General features: G+C 40.6%; 1 protein-coding gene across 1 annotated transcript in view; it reads right to left on the bottom strand.

Moving 5' to 3' along the window:
- The window catches only part of LOC131686055 (tyramine receptor 1), a 218,758-nt gene that overhangs the window by 86,904 nt on the left and 114,449 nt on the right, over nt 1-17,405 (bottom strand). The window contains exon 2 of the mRNA XM_058970175.1: nt 6,743-6,785. The gene's annotated coding sequence lies outside the window, so the exon portion shown is untranslated. The remainder of the gene's footprint in view (nt 1-6,742; nt 6,786-17,405) is intronic.

Here is a 17,405-nt window from a genome sequence, read left to right on the forward strand (position 1 = left end):
CTACCACAATTTTTTTCATTTCTGTTCTTTTGTTTCATTTTGACGTTTCGGTTGAAGGTGCTGTGGAAAGCGTATGTATGATAGACCGGTTGAGCTCGCGTGTCGGAATTCAGCGCGTAGTTGGATTCTGATGCGCGTAGTGTGCAAGGGGCGAGTGAATGATTTTGTTACTATCGTGTTTAATTTTTCTTGGAGAATTTTGTTGTCGGAGTAAGTCTGGCGTTTAAAAATTCTCTCAAGAAGCAAGTTTCGTTCCAAGCGTGCAGTAAGCTAAAATCGCAGAGATTTATTTCTGTGGCAGTGAATTGCAAACTTGGACAGTATATATTTTGGAGGGAAAATTGTGTCCTGTGATCTCGCAATATGCTGGGGTAAGGGCAGCAATCTGGACCTACTAGTTATGTTTTTCACTTAGGTGAATTATTTCGTGAACATTGTTTTCGTTAATCGGTTCGTCCTGGTGTAGACGACAATGTTCCAGTTTATTTTCGTGCGCTTGTTCAAAGTTTGTCGACAACTTTGAATTTAAGCCATTTTAATGTTGTATGTTTTGAATGTGGGATAAGTGGGATGAATAAGTGAGGAGTATGAATGGATTTCACAGTCACCAACGATTGTCGGTCAGAACACTCTTCGCGTCTCTGTTTTTCTTGATTGGTTATTGAAGGCGTTACAGTATAGTTTTGTTAGGCATTGAGTTATATTCTGTGAAGCTACAAGTAAATTTTTGCTGGAGACTGGAGACGAAAGTCGATGAGAGTCAGTAGCAGACTTCATCCGTAATAGGCGAAGTGCTGTAAACAGAGAACGAGCCAATCCCTATTGGCGATGACCATATATGACCCCGAATGTTGAAAATAGTTTCCGAATATGACTTGTTTGACCTACGAAAATTTGATTGGTTATTGCAATGTCCATTTCAAGGCCAATCAAATTTTCGTACTTTTAGCAGGGAATGATGTAACGAGTACGTTAATTGTAAATAATTAAATGTATATAGATTTGTAAATATTAGTACGTATGCGTAAATTGTTATTTGTTCTAAATTGTTTATTATGCATGGTATCCATATTATCAATTTAAACCATGGAGAAATGTTCGCAAAATCGAGTTGCTACGGTAGCGCGAGAGAGACTTCATCAAGAGACTTGCTATAATACGCACTTGATGAGTGCCCGTAGTTCTTCGCAATTGCCCATTACTAATTTGCTGGCCTAGCGATGCCGCCGGTGAGGGAAGGGATTGGGCTGCCGAAAGAGGCCATCGACCCTTGGTCAATTTCACGAATATTTGCACTGTTGGGAGAGCGTTTTGTTTCACTCTAATGTTTGGACAGGCAGCAGCCGTGCATGATAGACACCGTCCGCAGAAATGAGATGCGGTCATGAAACTGGGGAAGTTCGGGATGATCAATATGATATTAGAAATGTCTCTATTGTCCACTTCGGGGAAATTGCGTCAGATCCGCTGACGAAGATCTCCAAATCGCGGTTATTCTGAGGATTCCCAGAGCCCAATAAACCACTTTGATCGTTTCAGTGGAAGAGGCAAGAGTGGTTCAATTTTGTTCGCGCCGTGATGTGTTTAGTGTGGTAAATTGACTCGACTTTAATTGTTTCACCAAATTGCTAATAAGTTTCCCTCCCCAATAGAAAAGCATTGCAAAGTATAGCAATAAGTAGCTTGGCGATTCTAGTGTGTGCGCTGCTAGAAAAATATAAGGTAAACCCGTAATTTTTGGTTACCCCCAAATGTGCGCGTGCTGATTTGTCCTCGTGCGACGGCAATTTACTTCACAGGTTCGTGGCAGCCGTCGAAAGTCCGACACATCACACCTCTTCGTTAGTGACCGCTCTTGACCCCACGATTCGGTTCAAGGTTGGTCCCGGTGGTACACGTGGCCGGAAGAAGGCGGCGTCCGTCAAATCGCGCCTTGGCAGGACCGTTCGAAGACAGCAAGTGCAACCTCAACAGCAATCTACGCTTTCCGGTGACGACCGAAAGTTTCGACGGAAGTACCCCGTCTGCGTAAGTTCCACGAACCGGCGGTGAAGACCATCGTCGTCAGCCCAGTCCGATCAAGGGTGATCGCACGTGGTGTCATCAGTAGCAACAGCAGCAGAAGGAATCGCCGTCTCCCGCCATCATGTCCACGTAAATCCTAGGTCGTGAGTAGAGTGAAATATATGTTGTGATTGTCCATGCGCATGGGGTCACATTAGACGGCCTTACCCTACCGTCAGATTTGCCAGCCGTGGCTCGCAGTGAACTTGCAAACTAAATAGCACCGCACGATATCAAACAATACCCACGCCGAGAGCACGCACAATGCTCTGTATATCGCCACACTAGAGGATAGGGAAACCGAAAGGGAAATGCGTCTAGCTAGGTTTGAATAGAGAAAACCGAAGAATGGGAATAAAATCGCAATTGTAAATAGGAATAAATGTTTTGATGAAGTGAAAAGTTCTGTTCTGTGTTAATGAGGTTTCCCGTACGGTAGATGTAGTAATTGTGATTTGGTGAAGTCTTTGGGGTCTAGTTTATTTCGGTCGGTATTCTTTTCTCGTCTTTTTTTTGTCTTTTGCTGGGGAGGTTGGCCCCGATACCAACCGGAACCACTCTCGAATCGAACGCTTGTTCGTCAATTGGTCGGATTGGACTCTGCCAGTGATGAAAAACCCCCGCGAACAGAATCTTTGCTTCGGAACTAGTTTGTATTGATCATTTCGGATATTTCTCGGGTTTATTATACGCGCGGCTCGGATGGTTGTGATCAGCTAGCTTGCTTCCTTCCTACATTGAGGAAAACCAGAACCTTCTCCTGAAGGGTCTCACAAGGCCGGGCAGCTCTAAACCAGGTGGGTGGTCTCTCGACTGAGAGTGGCGCATAAACCACCCACTTACTTACCTCGGAAGCTCGTTAGGCTGGCCAGTTACACCTTTCGGTCAAAGGACCCTTTCGGTCAAAGGACCCTTTCGGTCAAAGGACCCTTTCGGTCAAAGGACCCTTTCGGTCAAAGGACCCTTTCGGTCAAAGGACCCTTTCGGTCAAAGGACCCTTTCGGTCAAAGGACCCTTTCGGTCAAAGGACCCTTTCGGTCAAAGAATGTTTTTTTCTATAAATCAAGATTTTCAGGATATATTAAATTGATCAAACGCGGTTTAGTGTTGCATTTCACGAGATCTACAACCTTAAACTGACCACTTTAAAAGTACATTTTTTTTAAATTTTATAGCACCGTGTTACTCACAAACCGAATAAACAAAAACAGCTGATATTCTCGCCCAAAACAAGATATCAAATAAAAAAACTTATCCGGCAGATTCAAAATCACGATAATGCACTTGATTTAAGGGGTTATATACAAAGTTGGATCTTAAAAAACCGAAAAAAAAAAATTATTGAATATTCTGAAAGTACATACTTTTGAAAATATCTGGGCGAAATTTCATCCAGATCGGAGCACCAGATTTCAAACTACAGCCGTTCGTAGCGCGCAGGTTCTTCCACGACTGAAGTTAACACAAAACTTTAAACGCAATTATCTCGGAACTATGTTTTTTGAAAAGTACCGTTGCGGTGAACGTGATATCTCAAAAACTATTCATCCGGTCTTCATAATTTTTTTTAATTGTTTGTATTCATATTCTCGTGTACTTGAATGGTTCCTTTTTCATCCAATAATTTTCGATTGCTCGTAATGAATTTTTGTTTAAAATTTTAAACACCAAAAAACTCGATTTTTTGGTCAATATGTTTTTTTATTGGACAAAAAAAATTTATTGGGAAGCCGTTTCGTTCAAGTACGCTACAATCCATTTTGCTTCAATAATCTTTTTACTTTTTTGATTTATTTTGAGCTGTTCGGCTTGGAGAGCGTTCACCGCAAACCTATGCCAAAAAAACACGTTTCGGGAGATAGGCTATAACTTCACCAACCTTGAAAATTTTTTTAATTCAATCTGTTTTTTTCGGACTTCAATTGTACTGTCTTTCGCTTTTTCAAATAAAATGTGCATAAAACACTTTAAAAAAATCACGAACTTGGCTTACTTTTCCGCCACAACTTTGTATATAACCCCTTAATTAATTGTTGTTGTTAACAAAAATTTTGTTTTTCGGCTTAAATATTTTCAAAAAAAGCGCTCCGAAAAAACATTCGCCTGCAGCGCACGCACAGGAAAACTGAGAACCGCGAACATGACATGCTGCTGGGCGTCCGAATTGATCCATTTCCCCGTACATTTTAATCCTGTTCAATATAATTAAAAATGTGCTAACACATGTCTATTTTCGCAATATTTCGATACACGGATTAATTATAATAACCCATTCATGCCCAAGTTGTTTGTGAACAACAACGTTTTTAAACAGTTATAACTTTTGATTGAGGCAAGATTTGCTCACAAAAACAATTAAGGCTAATAAAGGTGACTATTGCCATTCATTTGAATATTAACAGTTCCAAGGATCAGCTCTAGAACTGAAGTTATTGCAATTAGTCTGATTGGATTCCGACGGAGCAGTGCTGCCAGTGAGTTTACTTTGATAACGGAAAATGAATTTTGCATATTATTACAATATTATTAAAAACTTATCAATTTAGACTTTCTTCCGCTACGTTTTCCACGCAATTAGACTATTGTTAATATTCTTCGAGAATTGTATTGAGTATTGGAAGGTAAAAATTGAGCAGCTTCTAACACTGCACGGAAAACACCTATCTTTATTAAAAAAGGCTTTTCGTGTTTCTTGACCCCACCGTTTTCAAGGAAAAATAGTTTTGAAACTCTACCTGAACTAGAAAAAAGTTGGACATGAAAGGGTTAATGTATTTGCATTTTTTTTTACTTTACCCGCTGTATTACATTTTTGTGTGTATTGAATGCAAATTTGCATGTTGTGCAGTGATATGCTGATTTGGCAAAACTTCAACCCATTATCTCACCACCAACTATTTCCATTTCGTTTATGCCATTTTCCTTTAGTGACAAAGGAAGCAATAAAAGGTCAAAGTCGTTAAGGTTTTATGGACCCTATTGCATCCGAAAAAATAGGAACATTAATCACAAGGGATCCCTGTTCTGCACAACAAATCTGTTACCCAGCCAATGCATCACGTTAGGTAGCATCTGGCTATAATAGCACATCAGTTACATAATAAAATAATCGGTACTTAGCAAACTCTAACATTTTTGATAGAATATACGCGCTTGAAATTGAGACAAATATCTCTTCTCTAAAAATTTGAACTAAACGGTTAAGTTATACTGGCTTTCCCCTAAAAAGGACTAACATTAAATTATTCCACCAATCGAATTTAATTTGACGTACAGTCCACTTTCGATAAGATTGTAATTTGGTTTAAGCATCTTTACTTATTGAAGAGAGTGTCTCGGTCAGGCATGTTGTGACGATGAATGAAAATATATAATGGAATTCAATGTTTTCAAACCCATCGTTCAAAGAAAATCATATATCTTTGCGCCAACTAGCGTTCCTCGTACACTATAAGAACCCAAACATGACATTTTCCTCGAATAGTCCCATCTATAGAATTAAGTACATATTCCCATAGGATTGATTTTTCAATTTAAATAAAATAGCGATTAGAATCAACGAAGCAAAAAAGTTATTCCCTTTCTAATTTCCATGCAAACATTAAACACGAAGCGAAGGGCCCTGCCTTCCCGAACCATTCACCCCCGAAATTTACACAGTCATCTGGGACCGCTGAGAAAAGCTCAGAAAGTGCTGTGCTGGAAAAAGGCATATGTCGACCCTCTCTGATTGCCCAGTGCTGATACAATTATGGCATACCACATCATCATGATCGTTACACACAACGTTTCGAAAACTTCGCAAAAACCAATCAGATGATATTAAAGTATATCACATATTTCTTAAAAAAAACTAGATAAACATATTAAAAATGTTACTTCGACACGATAAGAATCGAAACATAAAAACTTCCCTCAAATAGTTTATGGGATATGGACAGGCAATCAACTACGTATCCTTATATCCCTACTCTTCCCTATTGGAACCGTCTTTCTAATGGAGCAAGCTAACATACTATACATTCTACCGCCCATCGGAAAGACATTTGCCCGGTTTCCATAACACGAATCGCCGACCTTTTGTTTTTTTTTTTTGCTTCTGACAAAGCAATATGCTGCTCTTCTTCCGGATACGACTGTATCCGCGCGAGGCATGTCTGCTAGAGACGTGATGTAAGCTCGCTTTCGGTAGATTTTATTGTTTTCTGGGAGAAGAATGCAAAAGATTGCTTCAGAAGTATATGCTCAGCTTCAGCTTTGTATTCGTTAGTTGGACTCCGTTATTGGATGGTAAAAAATATAGATTCCAATAATAGTCACTTTCCTTGGCGTTTAGTGCTTGTTTGGTACAGCGGCACCGGTAAATTCTGCCAGCTTGGGTTCGTATTTATGGGATTTTTATAGAATCTGGTACAACATATCATATCAGAAACTGAGACGATAAACTTCTGCCAAACTTGCAATTTGCGACGTGGTACTTCTATTGGTAAAGTATTTCGTGATAAATACATGATAGGATCCGATAGCTGGTTCTAGAATTCGTCAAGATAGCTTTCAAATTATGTTACATCGAGTCTAATTTTACGATATAGGCGATAAAAAATCCGTTTAAGTTAGTGCATTTTTTGCAATTAACCATAGCTATAAAGAATTATGAAAAAAATCTTTATAAACTCACCTTAAGAGATCGAATTGTCGGTTATCGAGCAATAGCACTTGATCTGAAAAAAGAAAAATAAATTTGACGTTAGTATTTTCGAAGGCAAATAATAATAGATCTCCAGAAACGATCAAACGTTTGCAAATGCTGGAGTTAAAGTGAATGAGGCAGTAAAACTTTTCCGTGTGATTTTTTTATTCCCTATCTTCGACATAGAAATCTCTTGCACATAAGCGGCTCCAACTCACTAACAATTCTGGCAAACATAATTATGTTCATGATTTAAAAAAACTAAATTTCGTATTTTGTGCAACTGCTTTCCTAGCAAGGTTCATATGTAGAGAGCTCTATACGCTTCTATCTTCAGGGGATTGATTTCGCCATTGGTTCTTTCTGTCACCAATAATGCACGAAGAAATACTTTATTTCGTAAGACTTAAAAATATCAAAACTAACAATGCAAAAGTAAATAACAGAAACCAGTCCACAAATATACTGCCCATGATCGCATATTTGTCTCGTTTTCAATAGAATTTCCTATCTTTATGGGACTCATTTGCGATCATGGGCAGTATAGAACCTCGAAGAAGAGCTTGAAATGTAATGATCCCATTTTGCTTCCTTGTGGAATTGATGCGAAAATGAAACGAAGCGTGGAGGCTATGCTGCCGTCGTGGAACTCATAAATGTGAATTTAATCAATTATTAAAATTTCTTTAAGATTTTTCGAAAACCGTCGTTAGTCAGTATTCGCTGAAATTTATTGTTTCAGGCACATAATCCTCATTCCAAAAAAACTGACATGCATCCATCGAGGTGATCTCTGCTCTTGCGTCAAGATTTTCATATATTGCAATGTGTTTCTAATTGTATATTATTTTCTTTACAACATGAACTATTATTCATGACATATTCAATTGCTTTTAAGGTGTATTGCTATACACTGTGTATATTACTGTACAAAAAACTACTGTACTTTTATTGTCAAAATAATATGGATCGTGCTAATATCAGTTATTCGAATTGAAATTATTCTATTTTCTTCCATCCGATATCGATACTGTTTTGAGTCCACCGCTAGAATAGACTCAGAGAAACGACACAAAAAAACGAAAACATTCATAAAATTGTGACACTTGATTAATTGCTTTTGGTCAAATAGTATTCGGCCAATTGGCATTAGGTCAAACAACCCTTTCAGTGAAATTACCCTTTTAGGTGAAATGACTCTTTCGGTCAAATAACGCTTTAAGCCAAACGACTTTTTCGGCCAAAGGACCCTTTTCAGTCAAAGGACCCTTTTCGGTCAAAGGACCCTTTTCGGTCAAAGGACCCTTTTCGGTCAAAGGACCCTTTTCGGTCAAAGTACCCTTTTCGGTCAAAGGACCCTTTTCGGTCAAAGGACCCTTTTCGGTCAAAGGACCCTTTTCGGTCAAAGGACCCTTTTCGGTCAAAGGACCCTTTTCGGTCAAAGGACCCTTTTCGGTCAAAGGACCCTTTTCGGTCAAAGGACCCTTTTCGGTCAAAGGACCCTTTTCGGTCAAAGGACCCTTTTCGGTCAAAGGACCCTTTTCGGTCAAAGGACCCTTTTCGGCCAAAGGACCCTTTTCGGTCAAAGGACCCTTTTCGATCAAAGGACCCTTTTCGGTCAAAGGACCCTTTTCGGTCAAAGGACCCTTTTCGGTCAAAGGACCCTTTTCGGTCAAAGGACCCTTTTCTGTCAAAGGACCCTTTTCGGTGAAAGGACCCTTTTCGGTCAAAGGACCCTTTTTCGGCCAAAGGACCCTTTTTCGGCCAAAGGACCCTTTTCGGTCAAAGGACCCTTTTCGGTCAAAGGACCCTTTTTCGGCCAAAGGACCCTTTTCGGTCAAAGGACCCTTTTCGGTCAAAGGACCCTTTTCGGTCAAAGGACCCTTTTCAGCCAAAGGACCCTTTTTCGGCCAAAGGACCCTTTTTCGGCCAAAGGACCCTTTTCGGTCAAAGGACCCTTTTCGGTCAAAGGACCCTTTTCGGCCAAAGGACCCTTTTCGGTCAAAGGACCCTTTTCGGTCAAAGGACCCTTTTTCGGCCAAAGGACCCTTTTCGGTCAAAGGACCCTTTTCGGTCAAAGGACCCTTTTCGGTCAAAGGACCCTTTTCGGTCAAAGGACCCTTTTCGGTCAAAGGACCCTTTTCGGTCAAAGGACCCTTTTCGGTCAAAGGACCCTTTTCGGTCAAAGGACCCTTTTCGGTCAAAGGACCCTTTTCGGTCAAAGGACCCTTTTCGGTCAAAGGACCCTTTTCGGTCAAAGAACCCTTTTCGGTCAAAGGACCCTTTTCGGTCAAAGGACCCTTTTCGGTCAAAGGACCCTTTTCGGTCAAAGGACCCTTTTCGGTCAAAGGACCCTTTTCGGTCAAAGGACCCTTTTCGGTCAAAGGACCCTTTTCGGTCAAAGGACCCTTTTCGGTCAAAGGACCCTTTTCGGTCAAAGAACCCTTTTCGGTCAAAGGACCCTTTTCGGTCAAAGGACCCTTTTCGGTCAAAGGACCCTTTTCGGTCAAAGGACCCTTTTCGGTCAAAGGACCCTTTTCGGTCAAAGGACCCTTTTCGGTCAAAGGACCCTTTTCGGTCAAAGGACCCTTTTCGGTCAAAGGACCCTTTTCGGTCAAAGGACCCTTTTCGGTCAAAGGACCCTTTTCGGTCAAAGGACCCTTTTCGGTCAAAGAACCCTTTTCGGTCAAAGGACCCTTTTCGGTCAAAGGACCCTTTTCGGTCAAAGGACCCTTTTCGGTCAAAGGACCCTTTTCGGTCAAAGGACCCTTTTCGGTCAAAGGACCCTTTTCGGTCAAAGGACCCTTTTCGGTCAAAGGACCCTTTTCGGTCAAAGGACCCTTTTCGGTCAAAGGACCCTTTTCGGTCAAAGAACCCTTTTCGGTCAAAGGACCCTTTTCGGTCAAAGGACCCTTTTCGGTCAAAGGACCCTTTTCGGTCAAAGGACCCTTTTCGGTCAAAGGACCCTTTTCGGTCAAAGGACCCTTTTCGGTCAAAGGACCCTTTTCGGTCAAAGGACCCTTTTCGGTCAAAGGACCCTTTTCGGTCAAAGGACCCTTTTCGGTCAAAGGACCCTTTTCGGTCAAAGGACCCTTTTCGGTCAAAGGACCCTTTTCGGTCAAAGGACCCTTTTCGGTCAAAGGACCCTTTTCGGTCAAAGGACCCTTTTCGGTCAAAGGACCCTTTTCGGTCAAAGGACCCTTTTCGGTCAAAGGACCCTTTTTCGGCCAAGGACCCTTTTTCGGCCAAAGGACCCTTTTCGGTCAAAGGACCCTTTTTCGGCCAAAGGACCCTTTTCGGTCAAAGGACCCTTTTCGGCCAAAGGACCCTTTTCGGTCAAAGGACCCTTTTCGGTCAAAGGACCCTTTTCGATCAAAGGACCGTAAAAAGTGTTTTCACGCTAAAACCTTTACCCCTCCCCCTGAAAGTATGACCAAAAAGGCTTCTTGAATTATTCGGGAACGTAAAAGATAGCAGATTCGAAGTGTGACTGAGTGAACTCAAATACCAGCTACCATTATTACTCAGAAAACGCTTAGTGTGTATCGAGACCAAATCACAACGTGCCTGTACTGTAAACAGACGACACTCCCAGGAAAACCTAAGATTGGTTCATTAATAGCAATTGAAACTAACACACAGTTTCAAACGTCCCTTAAACAAGTAACGCACACTGAGCAAAACAATCAAAAAATGTGTTAAAATCCAATAATTCCACACTTAAAAAATTGAACAAACAAAAGTGATTCTGAATTGGCCAAAATTAAAGAAATCCAATGCTCTTTGGAGTGAAAAATATAACGCGAAATAGTTGTTCATGCAGAAAACTATCTAAGGAAATTCAATAAATAATGTTTGATTTTGTCCTTCTTAGTCCTGATCGCTGCTTTTTCTATACTTTTTTTCAATTCTTCGGCTTTGAACAAAGTTTGAACGCAATCTTTTTTGAACCGGTTCAAATTAGGATGTTTCAAAAAATATTTGAGGGCTGAATTGAAACTAGAATAGCTTCAAAATTTAGAAAGACTGAAGACAGACTACTTAAGGAACAATATTTGGGAATAACAAGCGTCCCAGCCCAAGCAAGAACTTGGCCTGAGATCCACCATTTTGTGAGGCACGACCATCTTTACCGTAACTGGGGATATTAGAAAGGAAGTGTTTATGTGGTACTTACTTAACGTAAGCCCCCGGCTCAGTGACAGCCCCATAAGTACCACGGGGTGGGTAGTGGATAGGTGTTTAGTCAGGATTTACTCCAAGCAAGCTATGTGACTGAAAATGTAATTTTGTTTTGAAATTTGGGTTCTACTTATGTCCCGATAGTTTGCTGTTCGATTAGCATAAATATATACAGTTTTATGTAAAAATTACCAAGATTAAATTCCGTCAAAATCAACTAGAATTTCGTACAGTCGACCATCGGAAGTGTTATTACCAATTTAAATTTTGATTTAAGAATACGTATATTTGTTAGCAGTTTAGATTCGACTCACGCCTAGATCCGATTCGCATCAGCTCATTCTAATACTATTGGTAGAAGGCTGATAGCACCCAGTCGTCGCCGATCTAAAGACCAAATGTCATCAAAAGGTTTAGGCTCTCGTGGAGGCATTAAATATAGGAGACTTGTGAGAACCATCACACCCTTTGACGACCCAAATTTACTAATTTAAAATAACAATATGCCAAAAAAAAAAAACGAAATACAAGAAATGAAGGAGGGAATACTGGTTTTGTCGCCTCTTAATACAAAAATCAAACTATAATATTATTATGCTCATGATGAAATATTGTTTACATGGCAATAAATAAAATAGTGCATGTGCTACTCAAAACTATATGAAATTACGCAATGCAATGAGTCAAATATATAATGAATACGATTTTAATTGGCAAAACGCAAAACCATGGATATAACAATAAAACAATTGTTCTTTGTACAGACTGAACTGAAGGAAATTGGTAACTGGTTTTCGATCCTTCTAGCGAATTGTCAATTATTAATGCTCATACATGATTGAAGTCATTATTCCACTCAGACAAGACCATACGCTTCCCCCATGCACATTTAATGCCCCATGGAGTAGTTCCCCAGTTGGTCAAATTAGCTTGCTCATTGCAAATAAATAGTCGTTTGCATCACCCGGCAGATCAACAAACTTTTAAAATTACGTACGATAGTGCGAAACCAGTAAGGAGTTATTTCCTACAAACTCGAAGACCTACCCCAATGTCCCAAACTCTGCTATACTCAATATTGCGCCTAGCACCTCCAATCCAACAGTCAGCACAACCAGTAGAAAAGCATACGATTAGAAAAACGAGCCAACAAGAACATTCGGCAGCAAATGGGTCTACATCGATCAAATGGATCATTAGAGGAAAGTGAAAAACTTCGTACACTATTGATTTTATTTTTGCAAATAGAAAATATTCTCACGGCTCAGTTCAGCTACTACAGCCGTTTAAGCTATCTATTATTATTTAAACGAGTACTTTTTCGATTTATCCATAAATTTGTTTAGTGATGATCATGGCATTGAAGAGAAACTCTCTATCAATCATTCCAATTAAGTATTGAAATTTAAAAGACAATTAACGTAGATTAAATTGAGCATAGCCTGGCGTGGTGGTTCAGAAAGTGTGGCGCTGGTCTCAGTCATCACATGTTCGAGTCCCTACTAGGAAAAGGATTCTTACTGTCAATAGGATGGTTGCACTCGCCATGAAGGCGAAAATTTCACAAACGAGCCAAACCAAAGCCTTATACAGTCTTTAAATCTACATATAGAGAAGTCTTAAAGTATTATTGCGTTGTTCAAAACTGATATAATGCCAAAAAAGCGACACAATGTGCTATTACTGTGTAGAGATTAACAATTTGTTTTCTGCAGTACTAACGCTATTATTGGGTACCAATGTAGAACAACGATAATTGAAATATATGGTCGAACACTGACACTTGGCTGAAAGGCTCAACTGGTCAAATGAGTAATTCGGCCGAAGGGATTGTAAGGCAGAAAACCGTTTGGTGGATTGCCGTTTGGTGGAATACCGTTTGGCGGAATGCCGTTTGGCAGTATGCCGTTTGGCAGTATGCTGTTTGGCAGTATGCCGTTTGGCAGATGACCCTTTCGGTGAAATGACCCTTTCGGTGAAATTAACCTTTCGGTGAAATTAGCCTTTCGGTGAAATTAGCCTTTCGGTGAAATTTGCTTTTCGGTGAAAATACCTTTTCGGTGAAAATACCCTTTCGGTAAAATTAGCCTTTCGGTAAAATTTTCTTTTCGGTGAAAATAGCCTTTCGGTGAAATTAGCCCTTCGTTGAAATTAGCCCTTCGGTGAAATTAGACTTTCGGTGAAATGACCCTTTCGGTGAAATGACCATTTCGGTGAAATTACCCTTTCGGTGAAATGACCCTTTCGGTGAAATTACTCTATCGGTGAAATTACTCTATCGGTGAAATGACCCTTTCGGTGAAATGACCCTTTCGGTGAAATGACCGTTTCGGTGAAATGACCGTTTCGGTGAAATGACCGTTTCGGTGAAATGACCGTTTCGGTGAAATGACCGTTTCGGTGAAATGACCGTTTCGGTGAAATGACCGTTTCGGTGAAATGACCGTTTCGGTGAAATGACCGTTTCGGTGAAATGACCGTTTCGGTGAAATGACCGTTTCGGTGAAATGACTGTTTCGGTGAAATGACCGTTTCGGTGAAATGACCGTTTCGGTGAAATGACCGTTTCGGTGAAATGACCGTTTCGGTGAAATGATCGTTTCGGTGAAATGACCGTTTCGGTGAAATGACCGTTTCGGTGAAATGACCGTTTCGGTGAAATGACCGTTTCGGTGAAATGACCGTTTCGGTGAAATGACCGTTTCGGTGAAATGACCGTTTCGGTGAAATGACCGTTTCGGTGAAATGACCGTTTCGGTGAAATGACCGTTTCGGTGAAATGACCGTTTCGGTGAAATGACCGTTTCGGTGAAATGACCGTTTCGGTGAAATGACCGTTTCGGTGAAATGACCGTTTCGGTGAAATGACCGTTTCGGTGAAATGACCGTTTCGGTGAAATGACCGTTTCGGTGAAATGACCGTTTCGGTGAAATGACCGTTTCGGTGAAATGACCGTTTCGGTGAAATGACCGTTTCGGTGAAATGACCGTTTCGGTGAAATGACCGTTTCGGTGAAATGACCGTTTCGGTGAAATGACCGTTTCGGTGAAATGACCGTTTCGGTGAAATGACCGTTTCGGTGAAATGACCGTTTCGGTGAAATGACCGTTTCGGTGAAATGACCGTTTCGGTGAAATGACCGTTTCGGTGAAATGACCGTTTCGGTGAAATGACCGTTTCGGTGAAATGACCGTTTCGGTGAAATGACCGTTTCGGTGAAATGACCGTTTCGGTGAAATGACCGTTTCGGTGAAATGACCGTTTCGGTGAAATGACCGTTTCGGTGAAATGACCGTTTCGGTGAAATGACCGTTTCGGTGAAATGACCGTTTCGGTGAAATGACCATTTCGATGAAATGACCGTTTCGGTGAAATGACCCTTTCGGTGAAATGACCCTTTCGGTGAAATGACCCTTTCGGTGAAATGACCCTTTCGGTGAAATGACCCTTTCGGTGAAATGACCCTTTCGGTGAAATGACCCTTTCGGTGAAATGACCCTTTCGGTGAAATGACCCTTTCGGTGAAATGACCCTTTCGGTGAAATGACCCTTTCGGTGAAATGACCCTTTCGGTGAAATGACCCTTTCGGTGAAATGACCCTTTCGGTGAAATGACCCTTTCGGTGAAATGACCCTTTCGGTGAAATGACCCTTTCGGTGAAATGACCCTTTCGGTGAAATGACCCTTTCGGTGAAATGACCCTTTCGGTGAAATGACCCTTTCGGTGAAATGACCCTTTCGGTGAAATGACCCTTTCGGTGAAATGACCCTTTCGGTGAAATGACCCTTTCGGTGAAATGACCCTTTCGGTGAAATGACCCTTTCGGTGAAATGACCCTTTCGGTGAAATGACCCTTTCGGTGAAATGACCCTTTCGGTGAAATGACCCTTTCGGTGAAATGACCCTTTCGGTGAAATAACCCTTTCGGTGAAATGACCGTTTCGGTGAAATGACCGTTTCGGTGAAATGACCCTTTCGGTGAAATGACCCTTTCGGTGAAATGACCCTTTCGGTGAAATGACCCTTTCGGTGAAATGACCCTTTCGGTGAAATGACCCTTTCGGTGAAATGACCCTTTCGGTGAAATGACCCTTTCGGTGAAATGACCCTTTCGGTGAAATGACCCTTTCGGTGAAATGACCCTTTCGGTGAAATGACCCTTTCGGTGAAATGACTCTTTCGGTGAAATGACTTTTTCGGTGAAATGAATCTTTCGGTGAAATGACTCTTTCGGTGAAATGACTCTTTCGGTGAATTGACTCTTTCGGTGAATTGACTCTTTCGGTGAAATGACTCTTTGGGTGAAATCACTCTTTCGGTGAAATGACTCTTTCGGTGAAATGACTCTTTCGGTGAAATGACTCTTTCGGCGAAATGACTTTCGGTGAAATGACTTTCGGTGAAATCACACTTTCGGTGAAATGATTCTTTCGGTGAAATGACCCTTTCGGTGAAATGACCCTTGCGGTCGAATCACCATTTCTGCCAAATCATCCTTTTGGTCAAATAAGCCTTTCGGTCAAATCATCCTTTCGGTTAAATCATCCTTTCGGTCAAATTATCTTTTCGGTCAAATTATCCTTTCTTTCAAATCATTCTTTCAGTCAAATCATCCTTTCGGCCAAATAATCCTTTCGGCCAAATAATCCTTTCGGCCAAATCATCCTTTCAGCCAGATCATCCTTTCGGCCAAATCATCCTTTCGGCCAAATCATCCTTTCGGTCAAATCATCCTTTCGGCCAAATCATCCTTTCGGCCAAATCATCCTTTCGGCCAAATCATCCTTTCCGCCAAATAATCCTTTCGGCCAAATAATCCTTTCGGCCAAATCATCCTTTCGGCCAAATCATCCTTTCGGTCAAATAATCCTTTCGGCCAAATAATTCTTTCGGCCAAATCATCCTTTCGGCCAAATCATCCTTTCGGTCAAATAAGCCTTTCGGCCAAATAATTCTTTCGGCCAAATCATCCTTTCGGTCAAATCATCCTTTCGGTCAAATAAGCCTTTCGGCCAAATAATTCTTTCGGCCAAATCATCCTTTCGGTCAAATCATCCTTTCGGTCAAATCATCCTTTTGGTCAAATCATCTTTTCGGCCATATCATCTGGGGTTCTTCTAATATTTGGGCACCAATGAAGAAAAATTCTTGGTATCAGTAGAATAATTGCACAATTCGTGAAATTGTTCAGTATGCAATAAAGTATATCAAAATGCAATATCAATTTTTGAATCGGAATAACGAAACAATTCTTTGCTCGCTGTTTGCCAAACTTGGAAATTATTTTGTTTCCGAATTTGATTTAAATCTAGAAAAATTCACTAAAGTTTCCAAAATTAAAAAATGATAGCAATGAAAACAAATAACTGTCTATAAGACTAAATTTCTGTATTTTTTTTACTTCCAATTACGGTAAGTAATGTTATTTGAAACCAAGCAACTTTAGACCGATAAAGATATACAACAAGCAGGACGCCCAGTGATATTAACTTCAATCATCTGTCCATGGTGTTGCTATTCTTTTCTCTTATTTCTCGGAAGACATTACGCTAGGAGAACATTGTACATTCAACACCACCCAGCCCTAAACGAGGATATATTTCGCCCTTTATTGTTGTACTGAGTGCTGTCATATACAATCCGAATGAATGAATTGACAATATACGACCAGCAAACAAGAGCTTTCGCTCGGTACGAGAAGCGAATCTAATCACGTTACGGTGAAGAATGGTTTCATTATGAATGCTAATCAAAAAGCACACAGTAGGCTATGAATGGTAGCCCTTAGTGATACTGAAGCGAATAAAACTTGATCGTGGTTATTATTATATAGCGCTTTTCCATCAAGACGTTTCTGTACATTGGAATGGCGTTTCGTTTTTTTTTTTTTGAAATAAGACGCGTACTTTACAAATGGCCTGCGTTAAGCCAAACCGAGCTAAGCGCCATAATTTTTTTCGTGTATTTTTCGTACCAAAATTCATTTTTCGGTAACTTACCATTTACGTAGAAAGTCAAAGAACACTTGCTTACTTTCGTTTGCTATTTGAGCTCCCAAAACATAATAGAAATTAGAGTTCCTGATGTTACATTGGATGTTAAAGCGATTTTAGATAAAGTACCTCAAAATGGCGCTTGGTCCTCTTTGGCTTAACACAGGCCAAATATTTCATCTATCCCCATTAACAAATGCGGACGTTTCCGCATTGCTTTTTTCATCAGCAGAGTCGAGTGAAGTCAGATTCAATGATAAAATAAACATAGCGTTGCGTTGCGAAAACGTTACATTTTCATTTTTACCAACTGACAGAGTAAATGAAAAAATCATCGTATCACTGAATCCCACTAGACTTATGGTTGGAATCATGTTTTTTTTCTCTTCTCCACTGCGACCGCTTCATACAGTCGGCTCTTGTCTCTCTCTCTACTGCAGCACATATTATGCCTTCAGCACAGCCGAACACCA

The sequence above is a fragment of the Topomyia yanbarensis genome, chromosome 2 (genome assembly GCF_030247195.1).
Source record: "Topomyia yanbarensis strain Yona2022 chromosome 2, ASM3024719v1, whole genome shotgun sequence".
Lineage (NCBI taxonomy): Eukaryota > Metazoa > Arthropoda > Insecta > Diptera > Culicidae > Topomyia > Topomyia yanbarensis.